Source organism: Pelodiscus sinensis, chromosome 5, assembly GCF_049634645.1.
Source record: "Pelodiscus sinensis isolate JC-2024 chromosome 5, ASM4963464v1, whole genome shotgun sequence".
NCBI lineage: Eukaryota > Metazoa > Chordata > Testudines > Trionychidae > Pelodiscus > Pelodiscus sinensis.
In genome coordinates this window covers 30,985,253-31,012,710 of record NC_134715.1, presented here as the reverse complement: position 1 = coordinate 31,012,710, position 27,458 = coordinate 30,985,253, and the positions used below count along the sequence as shown (strand labels likewise).

The 27,458-nt window shown below is 43.0% G+C and overlaps 1 long non-coding RNA gene across 11 annotated transcripts in view; it reads right to left on the bottom strand.

Moving 5' to 3' along the window:
- Positions 1-17,046: 17,046 nt before the first annotated feature.
- The window catches only part of LOC142829565 (uncharacterized), a 182,874-nt gene continuing 172,462 nt past the window's right edge, over positions 17,047-27,458 (bottom strand). For 3 of the 11 annotated variants that reach the window (XR_012904073.1, XR_012904074.1, XR_012904072.1), the window contains exons 4-6: positions 26,207-26,353; positions 23,430-23,546; positions 17,062-20,128 (exon numbers count right to left, since the gene is read on the bottom strand). This is a non-coding gene — a long non-coding RNA (uncharacterized LOC142829565). Of the gene's footprint in view, positions 20,129-22,886; positions 22,994-23,429; positions 23,547-26,206; positions 26,354-27,458 lie in introns of those variants that run through there. The other 8 variants (XR_012904078.1, XR_012904077.1, XR_012904076.1 and 5 more) reach the window with 7 other exon arrangements.

Below are 27,458 nucleotides of genomic sequence, written 5' to 3'. Positions count from 1 at the left end.
ATTTTGTACGGTATTATATGCATCACACATGCAAAACACTCAAAGGTAGGAAATGCCAGAATTAAGGCATTTAATCTGTGCAACTTAAATTTGTTCCCTTTCTATGTATGCACTATGGTACAGTCTATAATTACCTGATCACATACAGTAATTCCTCATTTAACACGGTAGATACGTTTCAGAAAATGATCGTGCTAAGCGAAAACATGTTAGGCGGGGTCAATTTTCCCATTGAAAATAATGGAAAAGGTGGGGGTTGTATTTCAAGCGGTGGTGTCGAAGTCACTTTTCTGTTGGTGCTGAGTTGTCAACGTCAACATTAGATGATGTACTGTACAGTAAAACCCCATTGTCCAGCATCAACTGGAACCTGGAAGTGTTCTGGTCAGCTGCTCTCTCGGCTGGGCTGCTGTGAGCTGCATGTGCGCTCACGGCTCCAGCCTGCACTTGCTAGCAGCTGGCAGCTGAACACAGGCAGCTGCCTTGGGACCAGGACATAAGGTAGGGGGAGAAAGGGGACTGGGTTACAGCAGGGAGGGGAAGTTTTAGGCTCTGGGGAAGGGAAGGGAAGGGGAGGGGAGGGGAGGAGAGGAGAGGAGAGGAGAGGAGGATTGGGTTGGGAGTATGCCCCTGTGATGGGTCTTCCGGGACCTGCGCTGCATCCGACAAGGGGGGGAGAGTTGGCAGGGAATGGCGCAGCGAGCGACAAACCCTCTGCTGCTTTGCAGGCAGGCAGGGGAAGCCCTGCACAGCCATCTTGCCATCTCTCCTCTGCCCCCTCTTGCAGGCCAGCGGCTGGGTTTCCCCAGCTGGCCTGTCGCCGGCGGCTGCGTGGGGCTTCCCCCGCCTCCCTACAAAGTGGCGGAGGGTTCACCACTTGCCACGCTGTTCCCCATTGACCCCCTCTCACCGGACAGAGTGTGGTCCCGGCAGACCCGTCACAGCCGCCTTATAGTACCTCCCAGTACGTCGGATTAGCGGAAGTCTACTGTATTACTGCTGTTTTCACAATTTATACTGTCACACGAAGTAGTCCACCACTTGATTTTTTTTTGTGTTATTTCAGGGACAGTCATGTTATTCAAAAAAACATGGCCTAAAAAAAAAATTGTGCTATCGCAAAAACGTGTTAAGCAGGTAATTACTGTACTTTTTTTATGTGCTATATATAAGGAATCTTTTTAAAACTAGTAGAATCTTACAGAAAAATTGTAAGTACTATTATTTGCATATACAAACCCATAACCGCTATCCCCCCCATGCTTTACAAGAACATTAAGGTTGCAGAGTGAAGCACTTGAAAATCAGAAATGTCCAAACTAACGTGGCCTGTATCCTAACTCTTGCCTTGTCCAGGGTTATGATACAATCTTTACTTATATGGTGTCATACTTATTTTTCTACAGGACTATTGTTTCACTCACAGAACAGGCTGGGTGTGGAGCAGTGAATGAGGCAGTGTTTATTAGGTAAATTTGCTTTTGCTGCTCAATGACTGGATCTTTGCTTTATTCACTGCAAATCCTCTGAATATCATGCTGAATGTTCTGAATATTTATTCAGATTTATAAAAATATTAAAAAGGCTCCTAGCCATAACCTTGAAGTGCTCTTGACCAAACTTAATACACTGTAACCCAGCCCATTTTCAGATGCTTGGAAAAAAGATAACCTTTGCAACATGCCCTCTGAAACCTTGTTTCATTTTGTCCAGACTGCTATCTTGTCCATTGAAGATTCTGATGTGCTGCCCATTATACTGGTGTAAATTCTGATTTACATGAATAAACACTACGTAGGCTACATCTACACTGGCAGCTTCTTGCACAAGAACTCTTTTGCGGAAGAGTTCTTGTGCAAAAACTCTTCCACAAGAGAGCGTCTACACTGCCATGTGATTTTGCACAAGAGATGTGCTTTTGCACAAGAGCATCCATGGCAGTGTAGACGCTCTCTTCCGCAAGAAAACTCTAATGGCCATTTTAACCATAGGGGCTTCTTGCGCAAGAAATTCATGTTGCCTGTCTACACTGCCCTCTTCTGGAAGAGCTCTTGTGCAAGAGGGCTTATTTCTCATGGGGAGAGGAATAACTCTTCTGGAAGAAGCCCTGTTTTACAATGCTATACTGTAAATTTACTTCTGGAAGAAAGCTTGTGCAGTGTAGACAGCCGGCAACTTTTTGTGGAAGAACGGTTGCCAGTGTAGACATAGCCTACGTCTACACAACAGGATTATTTCAGAATAACTTAAATTATTCCAAAATAACATAGTGTACGTGTACACTATAAGCCTTTATTTCGAAATAATGTTGAGCTGGAGGACTTCTTACTTTGACTCATGGTAATCCTCATTTCACAAAGAGTAAAGGAAGTCAAAGGAAGAGTTTTCTTCCTTCAACTTCCTGCTATGTAGACAACACCAAAATCCCTGTTAAGCTATTTTGACTTAAGCTACAAAATTGACATAGCTGAAGTTGTGTAGCTTAATTCGACTTTAGCCCTGTTGTGTAGACGTACCCTATGGTAACTGAAGATAATTTGGATAAAAATACAGCACAGGCAAACATTTGCTGATCATCATTCCCGAGTATATTTGTAAAACCATCCGCACAAGTTGCCAGTATTAAGATACAGGTATAAAGGGCTGTCTGTGCATTAGTTGTTCCAAAGTTCTGGTCAGATGCATATAAATGATTGCTTCTCAGGACATTAAACAGAGGCTAGAGAAAAATTCCAGGACTTAATTAAGAAGAGTTACATGTCTTTTGTCTTGTATTTAGCCTAAGCAAGGGCTGCTGGATTTGCCCCATTGTTCATAGAGCATCATATATTCATGGATGAAATGTGACAGGCAAAGACAAAGGACCTAATTCACATACACTTATTTTACACCAGTTATAACTGCATTGGCTTTAATAGGCTTGCCACTATGTATGTGAGAGGAGGACTGGGCCAAAGAAACAATCTACAATAACTTGACCTAGGAGTTCTAGCTTTGTCCCTTTTGAAATGGATACATTAACCTTTGTTATATTTGTTTTATACTCCCAAGTCTGAGGTTTGGGAAAATTTATTTTAATTACAATAGTTGGGTTTTCCCTGTGCTTGCTCAGTCCTAGCCCATAGAAAAGGACAGATGAATTAATGAATGCTCATCACAATTAGGCCTTGTCTATACTTGGCTGGAGATCATTGCTACAGAGAACAATCTTACAGGTTCGATTTAGCAGGTCTAATAAGGACCCACTAAATCAAATGCTGATGGAGCCCCCATTGGCACCAGACAGCAGTGGTGCCATTTCAAAAATTCAATTTAAAATTCAGTGACTCCAGATACCTAACTTCAGATATGAGAATAGCATGTCTTAAATTGAATCTCACTCCCAGTGTAGACCTGGCACTAGTTACAAATGCTCTATGATTCAGATCAATAATACCATTCCCAGGTATTTGATCTCCAGACATTTGTTTTTCAGCAAGTATGATTTCTTTAATTAGACTATATCTTTCAGAAAGGCCACAAACTTGTCATGCCCAAGAAGGTAGCAAATCTAATCTTATTCATTCATACCTTTGTCAGGAGTTAGGAAATGAGATTTATCAACCCAAGTGACTTAGATTTTTTTCACACCCATGAAGTTCTATGAATAAATATCGGCTATTCTGTGCGCACTGTCTCTGATTTTACTAAAAGGTCCACAAACAAGACAAGGGAACTTTCTTAGATGACAGAGAAAAGCAAGGAGTGCTGTAGCATTTTGTTCTCTGGCTTTTCTAATTCTGCCCCTACATATGTGTGTTGTTTATATTCATCCTTTCTAATTTAACCTTGTTTCCAGGGTTTTTTTTATCGAAAGGACTGAAGAGAACACCAACTGCACTTGCTTCTTCCTCATTCTTATTCCCAGAGCTTTTTAGTCACTTCTGATTTGCTCATGGTATCATTAGAGCTCACATAGGTAAGTAGCATGGAGAAGCAGTCAGAGGGTCAGATGATCCTCAATAGTCTCTTCATAACATCTCAAATTAGAGACTCTGTTAGGCAGCATACCTCTGAAGATGTCATTCCAGGGTGACAGAGTGACAAGGTTCCCCCTCAGAAGAGAATAACCAACCATCACTACCCAAAGCTTTCTCCTGGGAGTGGTGGCTGTGATGTTCCCAGCCTTGGGGGTACAGGTTTCTCCTCCTCCACTTGGGGGTAATTTGTCATTGCACATTGCCATGGCAGCATAATGGTTCATCATCACTACAGTGGGTGGATTTGAATAGGGGTGAAGCACTACCTGCTGCCAGAAATAGCAAGCAGCCAATGTCCTCCCAGTGGCAAAACCATATTATCTTCCCCTGGAGGTGCGACTAGCTGGATAGCTTCCTCAGGCTTGGACAGCTCCATATGAATACACACAATGAATTCCTTGTGTGCATGGTTTCTCCTCAGTCTAACTACTTCCTCCTGTGGCTCTTCCACTTGTTTCCTGATAAACTGTAAGCAGACATCTTTCACACTGAATCATCTAGTGTGAAAGGTATCAAATGTATGAGTCAAATTTAACCCTCTGTGGTGTTAACCGATTGAAATGTTAGACATCTGATTAAGATGTGGAACAAGGCCAGAAAGTGTTAACCAGCTCAGAGGCCGAATGACCAGGGTTGACCTTTGCAGACTTGTTTGGAAGATATGCAAGTGATAGTTGGGCTATTGCATTAAGTTAGAGTAGAACTTTTAAATGTAAATCTATATACTTGGAGTGGTAGGTGCTTAGTCGGGTCTTGTGATATGAACAAGCAACTCTTGTTTTTTACTATAACCTTGATTTAAGATAAAAAAGGAATATTAACATTTGGTGAAATTTGACTGAAGTAGTAGTATTGTCTATATGTCTCTTGGAATGTTGTGATAAACTATAAGTGAACTGTTTAAATGGATAAATTGCCCTATGCTAATCACCACGATGTTTGGGAAACAGGAGGTCACATCAAAAGCCTGTTGTTTCTCCAGGCAAAAAGGCTGTTGGAAATTAAATATAAAGGACCTCTGGACACAATCCTTTTCCATCTCATTTCTGCATGGATGTTTACGGGGAAGTCTGCAAGCCATAAGGAATGAGACACCAGGATATCCTGGTGCCTCTATAATGGACATTCACTTAACTCTGGACTGATGCTGAAAGATCCATCTGCAATCATAAAGCTCAACAAGTCTATGAATCCGATCACAGAACCTTACTCATGTCTGCATGGATTTGATTCCTATAACCAGTTTCAATTCTCCCCCTTTTTTCTCTTCTTTTTCTAAAGACCAGCTGCCCTGTATCAGGCCCCCTTGAGAGACAGGCTGTATTTGTACTTTCTTAAAGTGCTCAGCCCAGACCCTGTGATAGAGAGCAAGGATTGATAAGATTTGTCTCTTAATGTACTCTCACTCTATGGAGATTTTATAGCATATCATGTCAGTATTTACTCACGGAAAACAGAAAGGCTCAGAGGCACACAGGGACTTAGGCACTGAAACATTCAGTATTACAATAACTAACTTCTAGGTGCCTAGAAAATGATTGGAACAATATTAGGGTCTGCAAAACCTCAGCTTAATGCCCGGACTCCCTATACAATGAATGGAGATAGAAAGGCACTTAAGAATGGGGCCCACAAAGTCAACAGATTATGTGGGGAGAGGGGCTTACCTCAGTCCTCTCAAGCAGGTGAGTATCTAGGTCTAGGCTTCATGGAAATAACTAGCTCTGCTTGAAACCCACAGATAGGAACTCCTGCCTTGGAGTCAGGTGGCTTAGCTGTGTCTGGCAAGACATGGCACTGGAGGAGGAGGTGCTGATGATTCCTTTACAACTTCTAGTCCAGTGGTTAGAGCACTGGCCCAAGGCTGTGGCTCTCTCCCTCAGGGAGATAATGGATTTGAACAGGTGCCTCCTAACTCGAAAATGGAAAATGCCTATACCACTGGGCTATGGGGGGGGGGGGGGGGGGGGAGATCTTCCTCAGTTGTTCCCTTTGAAGCCATTGCAGGTTGGATAGATATATAACAGTCATTCGGCAAGAAACACCAAGAGTAGGCGACTATATAGCCCTCTGATTAAGGTGTACACTTGTCAAGTAGAAGACACAGCGTCCAGTCACGCTGTTCCTAAGACTACTTAATTATGGACAGGGGAGCTGACAGGATTGCGGGACCCCCCGGGCGATGTGTGGATCCAGCTCCACATGTCCAGAAAGGGTGGGGCTGGGCAGTGCGCCACCCTCAGCGCTGGCTGAAGTGCAGAGTGCAGGGTTCCTGCGGTGATTCTGAACAACAGGACAAACTGAAGGAGACCCAGATTAGTCGACTAGTAAGGGCACTTTTTCCAGGGCAGAGCTGGTGTTCAAATCCTCTCTCCCCAGCAGCAGAGTGGGAAACTGAACTTGGGTCTCCCACATGCTAGCCTCCAATTGGTTGGCTAAAAGTTACATGCTTGTTTTCAGCTTTGTGAAACTGGGTGACCTTTTAAATTTATAGATAAATTAATAAAAATAAACAAATACATAAATACATAATAGCTGTTCTAGACATTCTTTTATTTGCACACTATGAATATGATCAAATTAGGATCATTTGTGCCTAAGTTACCTTTCAGATCCAGTTCCCTTGCCCCAATTAATCTATTTATCCAAGGCAGATCAGTGTCAATAGGGAGACCGAGGGAGACCACATGAGGGCACTTACCTTAGAGGCACATCTCTGTTCAAATCCCTTCTCCCATCAGGTGGGGGGAGTTTGACCTAGGGGTCTCCCACAATCCAACTGAGTACTTTAGTCACTAAGCTAAAAGTTAGGAGAGAGGTTGTTCTACTCCTCCTCCCCCAGCACGGTGTTGTATGTACAACTATCAAATCAGGCCACAGAGGAATGCAAATCTTCCTCTGGTTCATGAATCACATAGCGGTTTAGGCCTCCATATCTTTAGTGTGGAGCAGCAATGTTCATACTCAGTGGCAGAAACTCATAGACTTTAAAGTCAGAAGGGACCATTATGATCATCTAGTCTGACCCCCTGCACAATGCAGGCCACAGAATCTCACCTACCCACTGCTAGAATAATCCTCTCACCTATATCTCAGATATTGAAGTCCTTGAAACTATGATTCAAAGACCCCAAGATGCAGAGAATCCTCCCACAAGTGACCTGTGCCCCATGCTACAGAGGAAGGCGAAAAACCTCCAGGGCCTCTGCCAATCTACCCTGGAGGAAAATTCCTTCCCGACCCCAAAATATGGCGATCAGCTGAAACCTGAGCATGTGGGCAAGACTCACCAACCAGACACCCAGAAAAAAGTTCTCTATAGCAACTCCTATCTTCCCACCATTGGCCTATTTACCACTGATAGTGAAAGGTCAATTAATTGCCAACATCATGTTACCTCATCAAACCTTCCCCTTCACGAGGCATACAGATAGTTCGGAATAGGAAGCCTAGTCTGAACTATCTAGTTCGTGCCGCGTGTAGCCGCGGGCACGGAGTCCACACTAGCGGACATTTAAAAATGGCGGCGCCCGGCAACATGCAAATGAAGCCCGGGAAATTCAAATCTCCGGCTTCATTTGCAAGTTCGTATGACTACATTAACCACCCTAGTTCGAACTAGGGTGGTAGTGTAGACATACCCTAATATATTTAAAGAGAGCAATCATATCTCCCCTCAGCCTTCTTTTGGCTAAGGTAAACAAGCCAAGTTCCTTGAGTCTCCTTTCATAAGACAGGTTTTCCATTCCTCAGATTATCCTAGTGGCCCTTCTTTGTACCTGTTCCAGTTTGAATTCATCCTTCTTAAACATGGGAGACCAGAACTACACAAAGTATTCCAAATGAGGTCTCACCAATACCTTGTATAACAGCACTAACACCTCCTTATCCCTACTATAAATACCTCGCCTAATGCATCCCAAGACCTTATTAGCATTTTTCACAGCTATGGTGGCTCATAGTCATCCTGTGAGAAACCAGGACTCTGAGGTCCTTCTCCTCTTCCGTTACTTCCAACTGATGTGTCCCCAGCTTATAACTAAAATTCTTGTTATTAATCCCTAAATGCATTACCTTACACTTCTCACTATTACATTTCATCCGATTACTATTACTCCAATTTACAAGATCATCCAGATCTTCCTGTATGATATCCCAATCTTTTTCTGAATTGGCAATAGCTCCCAACTTTGTGTTATTTGCAAACTTTATTAGCACACTCCCACTTTTAGTGCCGAGGTCAGTAATAAAAAGATTAAATAATAATGGTCCCAAAACTGATCCCTGAGGAACTCCGCTAGTAACCTCTCTCCAGCCTGACAGTTCACCTTTCAGTATGACTCACTGTAGTCTCCCCTTTAACCAGTTCCTTATCTACCTCTCAATTTTCATATTGATCCCCATATTTTCCAATTTAACCAATAATTCCCCATGTGGTACTGTATCAAATGCCTTACTGAAATCAAGGTAGATTAGATCCACTGCATCTCCTTTATCTAAAAAATTGGTTACTTTCTCAAAGAAGGAGATCAGGTTGGTTTGGCACGATCTACCTTTTGTAAAACCATGTTGTAATTTGTCCCAATTGCCATTAACCTCAATGTCCCTAACTACTTTCTCCTTCAAAATTTTTTCTAAGACCTTGCATACTACAGATGTCAAAATAACAGGCCTGTAGTTACCCGGGTCACTTTTTTTCCCTTTCTCAAAAATAGGAACTATGTTAGCAATTCTCCAGTCATATGGTACAACCCCTGAGTTTAGAGATTCATTAAAATTTTTTGCTAATGGACTTGCAATTTCATGTGACAGTTCCTTTACTATTCTTGGATGAAGATTATCTGCCCCCCCTCCCCCGATTTACTCCCATTAAGATGTTCGAGTTTGGCTTCTCCCTCAGATTTGGTAATATCTACCTCCATATCCTTATTCCCATTTGTTACGTTGCCATTAACCTTAAGCTCTTCATTAGCCTCATTAAAGACTGAAGCAAAGTATTTGTTTAGATACTGGGCCATGCCTAGATTATCCTTAACCTCCACTCCGTCCTTAGTGATTAGCGGTCCCTCTTCCTCTTTTTTTGTTTTCTTCCTATTTATATGGCAATAAAATCTTTTACTATTGGTTTTAATTCCCTTTGCAAGGTCCAACTCTACATGAGTTTTAGCCTCTCTCACTTTGTCCCTACATGCTCGAATCTCAATAAGGTAGCTTTCTTTGCTGATCTCTCCCATCATCCATTACTTATATGCTTTCTGCTTTTTCTTAATCACCTCCCTGAGATGCTTGCTCATCCAACTTGGTCTAAAACACCTACCTATACATTTTTTCCTCTTTCTTGGCATACAGGCTTCTGATAGCTTCTGCAACTTTAACTTAAAATAATCCCAGGCCTCCTCCACTTTTAGATCCATAAATTCTTTAGTCCAATCCACTTCCCTAACTAATTTCCTTAATTTATTAAAATTAGCCCTTTTGAAATAAAAAACCCTAGTCTCAGATTTATTTTTGTTTATCCTTCCATTTAGTTTGAACTGAATTAGCTCATGATCGCTTGAGCCAAGGTTGTACCCTACAACCATTTCTTCTATGAGGTCCTCACTACTCACCAAAACCAAATCTAAAATGGCTTCCCCCTTTGTTGGTTCAACAACTACTTGATAAAGGAATTCATCAGCTATCACATCTAGGAAAATCTGAGCCCTATTATTGTGTTTGGGGCTTTCTTGCTGTGTGCTGAGCTTATGCTTGTGAGTGAGGGTTGGTGTGTATTCTTTTTTGTTTTTTATTTATTTATTTATTTATTTATTTATTTTCCCCTGTGTTTGAGAGTGAGGCTTTTTTTTCCACCTCCCCTCTGCCCCCCCCCTTGATGGAGTTTGTGCTGTGATTGGCAGGTGGAAACTGTTGGCTTCTAATTAAAGTTTGAATTCTAGAAGCCTCTGCTGATTGGCAGAGCCTTGGTAGGGGGAGGGGCTTTATAAGGCCAAGTGACCAAGGAGCTTGCGAACAGGTGATTGCTAACAGGGAGTTTTGAGAGGGAGTTGGGAAGGGGAGAAGGAAGGGCGGGAGATTCTCTTGCCTTTCTTTTTAAATCCCTTTTCCAGGACTGCAGCGATGGTTGGTGATGGGTCTGCTGTTGTTACCTGCACAGCGTGTGCCATGTTTGTCTTCCTCCCGGAAGAAAGAACGGATTTCATCTGCACCAAGTGCAAGCTGGTCGACATTTTGGAAGAAAAAATTAGAGGACTGGAGGCCCAAGTGTCGACCCTATGCTTGATCAGAGAGGATGAAGACTTCCTCGATAGAAGGCAGCATTTAATCCTTCAAGCACAGCAGGCAGAAGAGCCACAGAGGGCAGTACGTGACCAAGAAGAGAACTGGCAGCATGTAATTTCTAGAAGGGGAAAAAGGCCAGCACGGGAATCCCCCGATGCTATAGAGGTAAGCAATCGCTTTCAAGCTCTCTCCACAGGCTCTGCAGTGCTGAAAGCTCTGGAAGGGACCTCACAAGGAAGAAACCAGAAGGGAACACGATCTACTGGAAGGCATGGGATGCGTAGTCCTACGGATGGGGGTTCCACGGCCACCACGCCCAAAAGGAAACGATGGGTGGTGGTGGTCGGGGACTCCCTTCTAAGAGGGACTGAGCCATCCCTCTGCCGTCTGGACCTGGAATTTCGAGAGGTGTGCTGCTTACCGGGAGCTCACATTCAGGATGTCACTGAGAGGCTTACCAAGCTGATCAAACCTTCGGATCGCTACCCCTTCCTGCTTCTCCATGTGGGAACTAATGATACGGCCAAGAATGATCTTGAGCATGTTACTGCAGATTATGTAGCGCTGGGAAGAAGGATCCAAGAATTTGGAGTGCAAGTGGTATTCTCCTCCATCCTCCCTGTTGAAGGGAAAGGACTGGGCAGGGATCGTCAAATTGAGGACGTAAATGCGTGGTTGTGCAGATGGTGTCGCAGAGAGGGCTTTGGTTTCTTCAACCATGGGACTCTGTTCCGGGCGCAAGGATTGTTAGGAAGAGATGGGATCCACCTAACGAAGAGAGGAAGGAGCATCTTCGCGGGCAGGCTTGCAAACCTAGTGAGGAGGGCTTTAAACTAGGTTCATCAGGGGACAGTGACCAAAAACCTGAGAGGAGTGGGAAAGTCGGATACCGGGAAGAAATGCAGAGAGGAAGGGGCAAGAAAGGAGGACCCATGTTTCGAATGGAGAAGATAGGACGATCAACTGGTTACCTGAAGTGTTTGTACACTAATGCGAGAAGCCTGGGCAACAAACAGGAAGAACTGGAGGCCCTGGCCCAGACCAAGAAATATGATTTAATTGGGATAACAGAGACTTGGTGGGATGACTCGCATGACTGGAGTGCTGTCATGGAAGGGTATAGACTGTTCAGGAACAACAGGCAGGGGAGAAAAGGAGGAGGAGTTGCACTATATGTAAGAAAGCACTACGATTGCTCTGAACTCCAGTATAAAGAGGGAGAAAAACCTGTTGAGAGTCCATGAGTTAAGTTTAAAGGAGCAAACAACAGCCTTGATGTTGTGGCTGGTGTTTGCTACAGGCCACCGAATCAGGTGGATGAGGTAGATAAGGCTTTCTTCGGACAACTGAGCGAAGCTTCCAGATCGCAGGCCCTGGTTCTCGTGGGGGACTTTAATCACCCTGACATCTGCTGGGAAACCTATACGGCAGTACACAGGCAATCCAGGAAGTTTTTGGAGAATGTTGGGGATAACTTCTTGACACAGGTGCTGAAGGATCCGACCAGGGGCCGTGCGCAGCTTGACCTTCTGCTCACAAACAGGGAGGAATTAATAGGGGAAGTGGAGGTGGGTGACAACCTGGGAAGCAGTGATCATGAGATGGTAGATTTCAGGATCCTGACCAAAGGAAGAAAAGAGAGTAGAAAAGTACACACCTTGGACTTCAAAAAAGCAGATTTTGACTCCCTCCGAGATCTGATGGGCAGAATCCCCTGGGATGTTAACATGAAGGGAAAAGGAGTCCAGGACAGTTGGCAGTATTTTAAAGAAGCCTTATTGAAGGCACAGAAAGAAACCATCCCGACGCGTAGCAAGAGAAGCAAACATGGTAGGAGACTGGACTGGCTTACAGGGGAAATCCTTGGTGAACTTAAGCACAAAAAGGAAGCTTACAAAAAGAGTGGAAACTTGGATAAATGACCAGGGAGGAGTTTAAAGGTATAGCTCGAGAATGCCGGGGGGTTATCAGGAAGGCGAAAGCGCAAATGGAATTGCGACTGGCTAAGGATGTGAAGGATAACAAGAAAGGTTTCTACAGGCATGTTAACAAGAAGAAGGTGATCAGAGAGGGTGTGCGGCCCCTGATGGATGAAGGAGGTAACCTAGTGACAGATGATGTGGGGAAAGCTGAAGTACTCAATGCTTTCTTTGCCTCTGTATTCACGGACAAGGTCGGCTCCTGGACTTCTGCGCTAAGTGACGCAAGATGGGATGAAGATGGACAGCCCGTGGTGGGTAAAGAACAGGTTAGGAACTATTTAGAAAAGCTAAACATACACAAATCCATGGGTTCGGACTTAGTGCATCCGAGGGTACTGAGGGAGTTGGCAAATGTCATTGTGGAGCCTTTGGCTATTATCTTTGAAAAGTTGTGGAGATCGGGAGAAATCCCGGATGACTGGAAAAAGGCAAATGTAGTGTCCATCTTCAAAAAAGGGAAGAAGGATGATCCAGGGAACTATAGGCCGGTCAGTCTTACCTCGATTCCTGGAAAAATCATGGAAGGGATCCTTAAGGAATCCATATTGAGGCACTTGGATGAGAGGAAAGTGATTAGGAATAGTCAGCACGGATTCACAAAGGGCAAGTCATGCCTGACCAATCTGATTAGCTTCTATGATGAAGTAACTGGCTCGGTGGACGTGGGGAAGTCAGTGGATGTTATATACCTTGACTTTAGCAAGGCTTTTGATACGGTCTCCCACAATATTCTTGCCAACAAGTTAAGGGATTGTGGATTGGATAAATGGACGGTAAGATGGATAGAAAGATGGCTAGAAGGCCAGGCCCAGCGGGTAGTGATCAATGGCTCGATGTCAGGATGGTGGTCGGTTTCTAGCGGAGTGCCCCAAGGTTCGGTTCTAGGACCGGTTTTGTTCAATATCTTTATTAATGATCTGGATGAGGGGATGGATTGCACCCTCAGCAAGTCTGCGGATGACACTAAGCTGGGGGGAGAGGTAGATACCCTTAAAGGCAGAGATAGGGTACAGAATGACTTAGACAAATTGGAGGATTGGGCCACAAGAAATCTGATGAGGTTCAACAAGGACAAGTGTAGAGTCCTGCACTTGGGACGGAAGAATCCCAAGCATAGTTACAAGCTGGGGACCAACCGGTTAAGTAGTAGTTCTGCAGAAAAGGACCTGCGGGTTACAGTGGATGAGAAGCTGGATATGAATCAACAGTGTGCCGTTGTAGCCAAGAAGGCTAATGGCATATTAGGTTGCATTAAGAGGAGCATTGCCAGCAGATCCAGAGATGTCATCATTCCCCTTTATTCGGCTTTGGTGAGGCCGCATCTGGAGTATTGTGTCCAGTTCTGGGCCCCCCACTACAAAAAGGATGTGGACGCATTGGAGAGGGTCCAGCGAAGGGCAACCAAAATGATTAGGGGGCTGGAGCATATGACTTATGAGGAGAGGCTGAGGGACTTGGGTCTGTTTAGTCTGCAGAAGCGAAGAGTGAGGGGGGATTTGATAGCAGCCTTCAACTTCCTGAAGGGAGGTTCCAAAGAGGATGGAGAGAGGCTGTTCTCAGTAGTGACAGATGGCAGAACAAGGAGCAATGGTCTCAAGTTGTGGTGGAAGAGGTCCAGGTTGGATATTAGGAAAAACTATTTCACTAGGAGGGTGGTGAAGCACTGGAATGGGTTACATAGGGAAGTAGTGGAGTCTCCATCCCTAGAGGTGTTTAAGTCTCGGCTTGACAAAGCCCTGGCCGGGTTGATTTAGTTGGAATTGGTCCTGCCTAGAGCAGGGGGCTGGACTGGATGACCTTCTGAGGTCTCTTCCAGTTCTATGATTCTATGATTATTACCAGTATTTGTTCTCCAGTCTATATCTGGAAAGTTGAAGTCTCCCATGAGTACACAGTTTCCATTAGTATTTACTTCTTTAAAAACATTAAAGAGGTCTCTATCCTTATCTAAATTAGATCCTGGTGGTCTATAGCACACTCCAAGCACTATCCCAGGGGAGGATCTAGTAGTTTTCTTCCCCAATGTGATTTTTGCCCAGACTCTGTCTTCTCCATTCCTTCACTTTTTAATTCTTTGCAATCTACCTCATCGATACACAATGCTACTCCACCACCTTTACCTTTATTTCTGTCTTTCCTAAACAGCACATACCCTTCAATACCTCTACTCCAGTCATGCCTAATATTCCACCGTGTTTCTGTTATTCCTATAATATCTGGTTTCACTTCCTGGACCAGTAGCTCTAGTTCCTCCATTTTGTTACCTAGGCTCCTTGCACTGGTGTACAAACATCTTAATTTTTGCTGTTTCACCTCACTCACATTCTTTACCCCATTTGGCATGGACATTGTACCTCCAATATGACCTATTAGACTAGTATCCACCCTGCCCTTCCTCCTTATGTGCATTCTCTTACCTCCGGCTATATCCTTTCTTACTTCGTTTTCCTCCCTCTCAATGCTAAAATCCAACGTAGAGATTACCTGTACATTTCCCAACCATCTCCCCCAAATTCCTAGTTTAAAGCTCTCTTAATCAGTTGTGCCAGCCTCCATCCTAGAAGTCTGTTTCTTTCCCTTCTTAGGTGAAGTCCATCCCTAGAGACCAGTCCTCTGTCCGTGAGTGGCCATACATCCCAAAGCCCTCTTTATAGCACCACTGCCTGAGCCATCTATTGAGCATCATAATCCTATCACACCTTTGTTGCCCTTCTCTAGGAACAGGCAGAATCCCACTGAAAATCAGCTGAGCCTCGATTTCCTTAAGCATCCTCCCCAACCTGGCATAGTCTCCCTTGATTCGTTCCAGCGAGAATCTAGCCGTATCATTTGTTCCTACACGAAGGATGATCAATGGATTCTTTCCCACTCCCTTTAGGATCCTCTTCAACTTTAGTTCCACATCCCGTATCTTAGCACCTGGCAGACAGCACACCCTTCTGTTCTTTGGATCAGCTCTAGTTATAGGCATGTCTATTCTTCTCAATAAGGAGTCCCCAATCACATAGACCTGCCTTTTCCTGGTGACAGTACGATTCTCTGGTCTATACCTTGTTTCCTCTGGCTGCAAGTCCTTTCCATTCCTATCTTCCCTTGTAATCTTCTTCAACCCATCCTGTATCCTCCAGATGCTCATTATTGGTGTTGTCTCCATCGACTCTTCCCCTTTATGTATGGGACTAGCCACTCTTCTCTTCTTCCTTGTCTTTCCACCTTCAGTGGCCACCTGTTGTATCCCTTCTCCATTCTCCAACTCCGCATACCTGTTCTTGAGCTCTATTTCTCCTTCACTGGCCCATCTTTTCCTCTGCCTGTTTCTCATAGTCACATGCTTCCACTGTCCATTTTCTTCGCTGAGCAGTCCCTCCTCTGAGGCCTTTGATACTGCTTCAGTCTGCATGTCTAAGCTTTCCCCTTCAGCCACCTCATGCCTTTACTCCATCATCTGCTCGAACCCCTTTCTAAACTCGACCAAAGTTTCCACCTGCATCACCAATCCTTGGATCTTTTCTTCCATCAGTTCTATTAGGCGGCACTTCATGCAAACAAAAACTCCTTTCAGGTACCCCTTCTAGAATCATATACATACCACAGCTGCCACATCCACTCAGTCTCATTGTGTCCTCCACTGCTTGGGTCATGGCCACTGCTATCTCTGTGTTAATCAGCCTTCTCACCTAAATCCTGTTAGTCTGGGAAACACAAAAACAAATAAAAACACCCCCCATGGCAAAAACTAACCCTAAATGAGTCCCACAATCCAAACTCCCCTTACAAACTCCCACTCAAACTCCCTTGTTTACAGCTCTGTTTGCTGGCTCCTGTGCCGCTGCTGCTGAAACATACATAGACATTGACTTTTCCCCCTGACTCTACCCCAGGCCCTGCCCTCACTTCAGCCCTTTCCTCAAAGGGCGATCCCCATCCCACCTCTTCCTGCCCCCGCTCTACTTCCTCCCAGAGCATGCCCTGCTCTCATTCCCTCTCTCTCTGTCCCAGTGCCTCCTGCATGCTGCTAAACAGCTGAGGGAGGGAGACTCACTGCAGGCCCACTAACAAGTGGGAGAAACCGAGGGGAGGGAGAGATGCTATTATGGGGCTTACTGGTGGGTGATCAGTGCCCCCCAATTTTTTACATGGGTGTACCACCTCTGGAGCACCCAGGGAGTCCGTGCCTATGGAAATCTAGGCATGTGGGAAACTTCTACTGAAAAAAATATAGGCACCAAGTGAGTTTAACTACCTACAGGCATCTAAATGGGGGCTCTATGATAACCAGTGGCACCTAAATCAGGGATATAGGCACCTGAAGTGGCAGAAGACACCTTAATCCATTTGTGAATCTAGTTCTAGGTGATTTAGAGGCCTGAGCCCCTTGAGAGAAAAAGCATCTTAGGTTCCTAAACCACCTAGGTACTTTTGAAAAATGTAACCAGGGTCTTTTTGAAAAAAAAAAAAAAACCTCAGCTAATCCCTGTTTAATAAGAACAATTATAAGCATAGTGTTACTTGTTCTTAAATAGATGGGGAATGACTTTTAAGATATCAATTTCTACAAATTTGTATGAAGCGCCATACAATACAGTTTTCTGTTCTTTTTAAACAAAATAGACCACTTTTTAAGGTGATCTCCTGGAGACCTTTAAAGCCAGGGAGGATGCCAGGAAGGGCAAAAGACTTTGTCCAAGGGTCACATTTCATTTGCATAAGCAAGTAACCATAGGTCATTGTGGAATGTCTGTAAATGGATTTCATTACAGAAATTCAGCTTAAAGGGATTATAAATAATTCTCTGACAAACATTGCATATTGCATCAAGTTCTTTTATAATAAAATATTTTAGTAACAACAATCCATGAAGGCAGGAAATGAAATAGAAAAGGCTGCATATCTTCCTTTTTTGTGCTCTCAAAGCATCATTATGTTGTAATACATTTTAAAGAAGAAAAATATGATATTCAGACTATTTTAGCAAAATAATCCTATCGAAATAGGGTTATGTCATTCCATATGGCTGAAACAGGGTGGCTAAGCAAATAAACAAATCTTTTCTGGCTCTTCCTGAACCCTCGCAGATCATCTGTGCAGCAGGACAGGTGAACTGGCTTCATGGTACTCTGTGTGGTACTCCTCACAAAATATATTCCAGTCTGTGCAGTTTCTTGGATGGATTTTGACTGACCGCGCATTTAAAATACAAGTTTCAAGCACTGGCGTCAGATTGACCATATAAGGACATGATCATATAAGGCTTCAGGTCCCAACTCAGCGAAGCATTTAAGGACCTAATTAACTTTAATCAGCTTATAACTGTTAGAAAAATAAACAAGTTGAAAAAACCCCACTTAAGGACATGTTAAGGTACCATTGATTTTAATAGAATTTAAGCATATGCAGAAGCTTAAGTACTTTAGTAAACAGGGATGGACTTATATACATCTGTTTAAATGTTTCACAGATGTGAGGCTTCCCTGCGTACTATTCAGAAAACTTTTGCCATGATGAAGTAGCTTCTACCAGCTGGTTCTGTTTCCTTTCAGATACGTGTGTCAAAGCCATGAATATCAGACCTAGATCAAAACTGTTCCAAAAGCTGCGTGTGGAGTACAGTCCAGGGTTTTGATTTTAAATTGTATGTCCTGGAAAGGGGACTAATCAACAACACTTCAGTGTATCTGTTCATCACAGCTGAATGCCCCCATCTTATAGTGCTAGTGTTAAAGCAAGCATGAGATGGGTCAACAGATAACTCTAGATCTTCTCATGCTGTATTGACCCTGTGGGAGCACCAGAAAGGCATCACGTCTCCTGCAGCTGTCCAGCATGCAGAAATAGGCACAGAAATATGGGAGGGGCTACATGCACTTTTAGTTGCTGTTGGCCAGCTTCAGAGAAGGGTGGGGGAACACACCCCTGCCTCTTTGGGGTACAAGAGAGCCTTTTTCAGGAGAGCAGAGACAGCAATTGTATCTGACCCCTGATTTGAAAGGCAACATATAGGGAAACTCTGTGCCTCTCCCCAACCCTAATACAAGGAAGTCACCCAGAGTCTGACTGTTAAGATTCTAAAGATATGCTTATCCAGGAAAAAGAATGCAAAATAGACCACCTTTCTGCTTGATGAAGGAAAACACATAGTCCTTTATAGCATTAATTTAATCAGCTAATATCTGTCTGTTAGTTTTTGTTTCAACTTGTTTATTTTTCTAATAACTACAATTCTCACACTGGCATTACTGTTTTCTCTGAAATACACTGGCATTACTGTTTTCTCTGATATACATGTGCACCCTGAAAAATCAAATTGCGTCAGTGCATGTAACGAGAAAATGTAATCCATCGCTATTAAAAAAGTTCAACTTTCTCTGGGTGTTAAATAGTACAAATCCATGAGAGTCAGTGAATGTTTTGAAGTCCAAACGAAGGGCATTACTGAGGCTGAAGTGGATTTGTCACAGAATTAGATGCATTACATCAGAAATGGTCTAACACATGGCTGGGGAAAGTGTGTGTTTCAGGAATTGGAGCAGAGAAAACAGGCTGAAGCCTATTAATTTGTTGTCTACATCTACAAAGAAATCAGAATAGCTTCTAAACAGCAGGTTATTGTAAAAAGATTTTTAATATAAAAGAGTCTTTGTTATGTACTCCATTATTAATTTTAGAATGCTGTTTCTGGAGCAGAGCCCAAATATTTCAGAAAATGTAGGGAAAAAATGCTGCTATGTAGAGTTAGGCAGCATGACAAGGCTTGACAACCAAATTGGGAGTCAGGCACAGCAGCTTGGTCAAGTCATTTAGCCCCTCTGTCCTCAGTGTTCCCATTGGTGAAATGAACACAGTGATACTTATTCCCTTGTATGAAAAACGTTGAGAGCCTCAGATGAAAGAACTACACAGAGATTTAACATTGCTAAATATGTTTGCAATTCTCAGAAAACACCCAGTATACACAGCAAAAAGGACCATTGTCCACAACACAGACTAGAAGCATGGCACACTTTGTTAGTAGGATCCAATCTCTTTGTTTGAATCACACTGGTAGTAACAGTGTGTGAACCATTCATAACAAACCCTCAAAAGAAAGTGAAATGCATGTATTGGCAGATTTAATTTAGAGACGGACCCTTTTGATGGGACATGTGTCAGAGATTACATACAATATTCTGCTCCCTGATTGAATGAGCACTAATCTTAGAATCAAGTTTCCAGTAACAACAAATATTCCTTCTGTGAACATTTTCCATTATTTGTCAAAAATTCACAGATTTGGGGGGACTATCTGGCTAGAATATCCCTATGAAACTCTCTGGCTAGAATATCCCTATGAAAAAAATATAAATGATACCATGTGTTTCATATGACATTTGTTGAAAAATTTCAGCTGAATGTTCTTGGGGCTGGTGGGGGGAATGCCCATGTGGGCTCACTTCTGCCTTCCAAAACGGCTTGAAGATGCAGCTGTTTGTTTGAATCTTCATCCTGTACTGATTTCTGATGGAAAAAAAAAAAGACTTAAAAAGATTATGTGGAATTATTTTTTAAAATTACTTTAATGAGGACAAAGAAGGTTTATCTTCAGGAGAGAGGGCTTTTGGTCCTCACTCCTTAGGAAAGAGATTCTCCATATTTTCATCCAGATCCAGTATGATGACGACCTTCCCTGACCTAGGAAGGCTGGACACTACAGAAGTCACCCTTCTTCTTCTCGTTCAGCCACAGGAGTCACCGCAAAGTGATGGAAGGCCATTTTTTCTGAACATCTAAAAGTGAGATCTCCACAATATTCAATCTTCATCAGACAGCACAAGGCGTGAGAAACTGGGATTAGAATGGGAGCTTGTTCCTCTGCATAGGAGAAAAGAATGCTCATTACATAAGGCCAAGACTGAATAGCTTAGTGGCTGAAAAACATAACAGGTCATCACTAATATCTTCTCTCTCTCTCTGACACATTTGAGGCAAAGTAACTTGAGGAAATAGCGGAAAAAACATGTGACAATGGCAGTTCATGTAATAGAAGCTAATGTAAAGTTTCCCACAAAGTTGCTCACTCTGCTGGCAAGCACTGTAGACAGACTGCTATGCACAGATGTCCTCCAATGGGGCCCTTGCTACCCTTTCATCCCAGTTCCTTCTTGTGCTGTAGGTTCTAGATAAGGGGAAAGAAGTTCCAGGTAGTGCTAGTAAAAACACTGAGTTAGAATGAGAAAGAAAGATGACTCAAGGGAGGAGGAGGAAGAGGAGAAGGAGAGAGAGAGAAAATACTTGAAAGAAGAAGTGGGAAAGAATTTGGAAGGAAGAAATACAGACTTGGCTCATAAATTTATTCAGTTGCTCTGCCAGTAATTTGTTTAGCATGACAGCATGTACAACATTTAAAGGAACAATGGTTCATACAAACCATCTGTAAACTACATTTCACGCCGATGCAAATTTTGATTTTTTTCTCTAAGTTTTGCTTTTGAGGTAACAGTTCAAACTAAACTTCAAATAAAAAAATCTTTGAGCTGAACACACCAAGTTTTGTGTAAATCATTCCCATTTCATTGAAAACTGGGAAGTTTCAAATATAGCACCAGTTGAATTTAGCCTGAAGATTGGATTTACAGTGAAAATATGGACCTGAAATGACACTCTCAATTAACAGCTTGTGAATCATCTAGAGATCAGAAAATAGTCAGAGGAAATATTTGGTGAATATCTGATTTGATTAAATGTGTGATTTTGTTAAATCAGCTCATGCACAATTCAGGAAAACACATAAATGTAGTTAATTTTTTATTATGAATTATTCACCTGGTTCTAGTGGAAGGCAATGATTATGGAATGCTAAATCAGAAGTTCATTAAGATGCATCTGCTTTCCTCTACTGTTTGGTATTGCTATTGACTTCTTTATGAGAAAAGTGTAGATGGATACGATAGCCATTAGATTTTCCTGACAACATAGCTCTTCTAAGGCACAGCTCAATTAATATGCGAGCAAAGACTGAAAGGCGTTCCAGAATCATAAAAAGATGAGGTTAATAATTAGTTATGAAAAATCAATTCTAAAGAGAATGCCAGCAGCTCAAGCATTACCTTGAAAGACAATGGAATGCAAGAAGCGAGCGTTCACAAACCTTGGCAGTAACATGCAAGCCAACGGGATATCCAAAAGGAAAGAATGTTATGAATTGCCAAGGCAACAGCTGCATTTACCAGTTTAATCCAGATTTGTCATTGAAAATCTATACTTTTAGACCAAACTACACGTCTTTAACTGTTATTTCCATCTTAATATATGGATGTGAATGTTAGGAATCCACCAGAGGTACAGACATACATCTAAAAGCTGTGAAAGGAAATTATTTAGACAAATACTAAATATTAAATGGAATGAATGTATGACAAATGCCAAGATTTGTCAGAGTTCAACAACCCTGTATCTCCAAGGTTAGCCAGAGGAGAAAATAGAAATCTCTGCAATGTGAATTTAGAAGGAAGCCAGAGTGTCTGCCAATGCAACCCTGCCACTGGACAATTGGAGGAATCTGCAACAATATATGTCTGAAAATATTCCTCCATCGAACACTACTTCAGGAAGGAATACTTGTGAGACTTAGAAACACAGAGGGCCTGCAAAGAGTGACTCAGGATAAACATGGATGGAGTTCAAATGTTTTCCTACCTAAATTAAATTTCTGTATACTCTTTGAAACCTATGGTTTCTTACTCTCAAGATTAAAATACAGTAAAACTCCAATAGTCCAGCATCCAATTGTATGGCACTCCTGATAGTTGGGCATCAAAATGGCAAGAGCCTAGTGAGTGAGCTTTGGCAAAAAGTGAATCACAAGGCAGCAGCGGCAGCAGCTGAACAGAGCGAAACTGGACGGGACCAGGTCAGTCTGCCACTGGCATTGTGTGACGCTGGACAGTGCTTGTGCTATAATAAAAAGGGTTAAAAACACTTTATATATAATATATTCTCTGTGTGCGCGTGTGTGTATATATATATTAAAAAACCAGTTTATAGTACCTTCTGATAGTCTGGCATATCCGATAATCCAGCACCACCTAGGTCCCAAAGGTTTCGGATTATCGGACGTCTACTGTACCATGTATCATTGGTTTTTTGGAAGTTGGTGAAAAACTAAATTTTGTGGAGCTTTTTGGCATGAGGAGAGTTTGAAGTGCAACTTATATAAATATCTAATAAAAAAATTTGAAATTTACTATTATTAGAGAGACCACATATCCTGTTTCATACAGATAGTCTCAGTATTCAAGGCTTTTTCTTATATAGTCTCCATTTAACACCTAACCTCTACTCTGTCCTGATTTTTCACACTTTCTGTCTGGTCACCCTAACTATAAGGTAGAGCAAATTCACACATTTTACAAAAATAGAAATCTTCTTGCATTTAACATAACCTGTCAAATTGGCAACCATTTCTGTGGTATACAGTCTACCCTGTGAACATGTGTACATCCCACTGTGACCAGTCTTGATTCAAACAAAATTATAACTATAGTGTTACCCGAAAGAAGGGCCTGATTTTAACGGGAGCTACAAGCACATGTTGAAGCAAAATAGAGCATGTGGCAAGATGTTTTTCCTATCCTTTTCCCAGGTTCTGAAGGATGCAGCAAAGGTCAGGTGCAGGTCACTAGGTTTCCTTCTTAGAATGACAAGGATAGTTCGAGCCCCAATCCAGAGTTTCTGACTCTGGGAAATAAAATAAAACATCTCTAGTCATCTTTGCTACTGACTTCATTATGAGAAGAGTGTAGACAGATACATCACACACGTTAGATTTTCCTGACAACGTAGCGCTTCTAAGGCACAGCTCAACTGATCTGTGAGCAAAGACCAAAAGACTATCCAGAATCACAAAAACATGAGGTTAATAATTAGTTTTTTCCCTCCCGACTCACAAGCACTCCAAATCCATTGGGGACATGTAGCACAGGAATCTTTTAGATGGAAAAAGTGGGAAAGATACTCTTTTTATGAAAGAAACATAAGAAGACATCCATGGGTAAATATTTACTCATATAAGAAATAGCAACTCAAAATATACAAAGCAGTCAACCTCTTCCAGCCTCTGATAATACATGTCTGACTACTAAGGGACTTGGATCTTCTCTTTCTCATATCTTACCCTCCAAAAATGCTACTCACTGCACGAGTCAATCTCAAGGTGGCCCACGGGCATCTAGAACTGGTGCTCCTCCAGTCCCGATGGCACTGATCTGCCAGGACCCGCTCCAATGAGCAGCTACGAGAGAAGTTCAGTGATTCAGCTCATCTTTATCAGACCACAGCCATGTCTATACTACAAGATAAGCTCAAATCTATTCAGGCTGATATCTAGTCACCCAATTTTGCGAAGTCAAAGGCCCATGTCCTCACTGTGCGTAAGAATTCAATGTAGTTCAAAGTCGCACTTCCCCAATAGGGAGACTGCCATCAATGTAGAGAGTGATGCACTGTGGGTAGTGTTCTCACAGTGCGTGCACTGCTTTGCATTCTGGCCTATGCTTCTGGTGCACTCTGGGACCACCTGTGGAGCGGATGGTGATGGGTTCATGTCATCAGCATCCCATAAACTATGCCCTCCCCCTTGCTTGAGATCAATGGGAAACAGCCTTTTCATAACATTTTTGGCCCTGGTTGATGGTGCAGATGCCACTTTGCATAAAATCATTGTGATGTTGGGCTCTACCTTAGTGCGCCTAATGGTGCAGTATTTCAAGAACACAAACACAGCATGCCAGGAAGAGGGTGAGGAGGAATTTCCTCCATCTTGGGGTGCCATGGGCACACTGTATAGGCAAGCTCTTACATTCAGTAAAATGGAAATGCAGCTGGCAATTGATCCTCTGGACACAGTGAAGCGCTGGTTCTGGTGCCATGAGACAAGCACAGACTGTTGGGATCATATAGTGCTGCAGTTGTGGGATGATCAGCAGTGGCTGTAAAACTTGCAAATGCTCAAAGCCACTTTCTTGGAACTTTGTGAATGGCTCTCTCCCACCCTGAAGGGCAGGAACATCTGAATGAGGCCCACTCTGACAGTGGAGAAGCACCTGGCAGTTGCCCTGTGGAAGTTTGCAATGCCATACAGCTACTGGTCGAATTAGTCTTAGTCTATCTACGCTACATCTATGACATCTTCATCATCTGGACCCATGGGAAGGAGACTCTGGAAGAATTTCACCATGATTTCAACAGCTTCCACCCCACCATCAACCTCAGCATGGACCAGTCTACACGGGAGGTCCATTTCCTGGACACCACGGTGCAAATAAGTGATGGTCACATCAATACCACCCTATACCGGAAGCCTACCGAGCGCTATGCTTACCTGCATGCCTCCAGCTTCCATCCCGGACACACCACATGATCCATTGTTTACCGCCAAGCACAGAGGGTATGTCTACACTACCACCCTAGTTCGAACTAGGGTGGTTAATGTAGTCATACGAACTTGCAAATGAAGCCCGGGATTTGAATATCCCGGGCTTCATTTGCATGTTGCCGGGCGCCGCCATTTTTAAATGTTCGCTAGTGCGGACTCCGTGCCCGCGGCTACATGTGGCACGAACTAGATAGTCGGATTAGGCTTCCTATTACGAGGCATACAGATAATTCGGAATAGGAAGCCTAGTCCGAACTATCTAGTTCGTGCCGCGTGTAGCCGCGGGCACGGAGTCTGCACTAGCGGACATTTAAAAATGGTGGCGCCCAGCAACATGCAAATGAAGCCCAGGAAATTCAAATTCCAGGCTTCATTTGCAAGTTCATATGACTACATTAACCACCCTAGTACGAACTAGGGTGGTAGCGTAGACATACCCTGAGGTACAACCGCATATGTTCCAACCCCTCAGACAGAGACCTACATCTACAAGATCTTGTAAACTACAATACCCACATGAGGAAGTGAGGAGACAGATTGACCGAGCCAGACGTGTACCCAGAAGCCTCCTGCTACGGGACAAGCCCTAGAAAGAAACCAACAGAACACCACTGACCATCACCTACAGTCCTCAGCTAAAATCTCTTCAACTCATCATTAGTGATCTACAACCCATCCTGGACAATGATCCCTCACTTTCACAGACCGTGGGAGGTAGACCAGTCCTTGCCCACAGACAACCCACCAACCTGAAGCATATTCTCACCAGCAACTAAACACCGCACCATAATAACTCTAACTCAGGAACCAATCCTTGCAACAAACCTCGGTGCCAACTCTGCCCACATATATACACCAGCAACACCATCACAGGACCTAACCAGATCAGCCATACTGTCACTGGTTCATTCTCCTGCACATCTACCAATGTAATATATGCCATCATGTGCCAACAATGCCCCACTGCTATATACATCGGCCAAACTGGACAGTCCCTACGTAAAAGAATCAATGCACACAAATCAGATATTAGGAATGGCAACATACAAAAACCTGTAGGGGAACACTTCAATATTCCTGGACACACAATTGCAGATCTAAAGGTAGCCATCCTGCAGCAAAAAAACTTCAGGACCAGACTTCAAAGAGAAACTGCTGAGCTACAGTTCATCTTCAAGTTTGACACAATCAACTCTGGATTAAACAAAGACTCTGAATAGCTCGCTAACTACAAAAGCAGCTTCTCCTCTCTTGGAATTCACACCTCCAGATCAGCTACTAGAAGTGGGCCTCATCCTCCTTGACTGGATCCACCTCGTCATCTCCAGCCTGATCCTGGCCTGCATATTTATACCTGCCTCTGGAAATGTCCACTACATGCATCTGACGAAGTGGGTCTTTGCCCACGAAAGCTTATGCTCCTACATTTCAGTTTGACTTTAAGTGGTTAAACTTGATCTAAAATCTATGTGTAGACCATGCCCAAGTGAGCCAGGGTGTTGTGAAGTCAGATCTACCTAGTTGGTGCAGTCAGGCCTCTTTCAGGAGGCATCTCAGTTGTGCTGTTCTATTGGCTCAGTCATACTTTTCTGTGGAGTCACATTTTCTTCACCACCACCGGTCCAGTCTCATCCCACAGATTCCTTCATGCAGTGTCAGAAGTTCTAGATGGAATAATCCAGGACAAACAAGACTTTTTGGACAGAGATCCTGTTTTTAGGAAAGATATCTCTCTCTCTCTCTCTCTCTCTCTTCCCCCCCCCCTCCCCCACCCACCCCTCTTTTCTTTGCAGGAACCAAATCTTAGGTCATAAAATGTCCCTGGTAGTGACCAGTATTCCCTCCAAGCTGAGCGGCACCACAACTTCACAGGTGATTAATCAGCCCCATCTAGTCAGTCAGCTTCATGCATAGAGTCCTGAGACGTTGACGGGGTGGGGCTGATTAATCACTTGTGAAATTGTCCCGCTGTGCAGTTTTGAGGGAACACTGGTAGTGACCCTTTATCCAGATCATATTTAACAACACAGTTTCTCTGACCTTTCATTAAGTACTAATAACTAACTATTGTTACTCAATATGCATGTTAAAACTTACATTGTAATCAAAACAATAAAGATTAAATGGTGAAATTAGGGGTAAACAATATGCAAAGGAAGCTAGCTAGAGTTGCCTTTTTCCCTTCTCAATAGAGGAAGCTGAAAATTTCAGCCCTCAGATTTCTGGGCATTGAGCTTATACTCTGTGTAGGAAACTTTATATAATTCTAGATGCTTGACACAGATATACCTTTCCCACATTTAAGTATTTTATAGTTGCTTAAATATAAATAAACATTGTATTTATTTGGCAGCTCAGAGATTCTGAGTAGTTTGATTGTACCTGTGCTGTGAAAAGGCAGTTAATTAAGATGTTGTCCACAACCATAAATGAATGAATTAGCTACCAATAAATACCACATCAGCAGTCTATTTTGCTGCTTTCTGTTTAGTTATGTACCTGTTATCTAGCAAAGGAAAAAAATTAAAGAAATGCAAGCAAATGTGTGATTATTCACAAAATAAAAATTAGTGCATAACCCTAATTTTCTATGCTTGTTCTGTGGGATGCAAGATGCTACACAGAGAACTGTTAATGGATAATTAAATGACAATAAAAGTAATCCAATCCACCAGATGTCCTTATCAGAAATATTAGCTGTTGACTTTTATCTTTTGTCTCTTCCTACTATTAAGAAAAACACAGCACCAAAACAGTGCAGTTACCAGT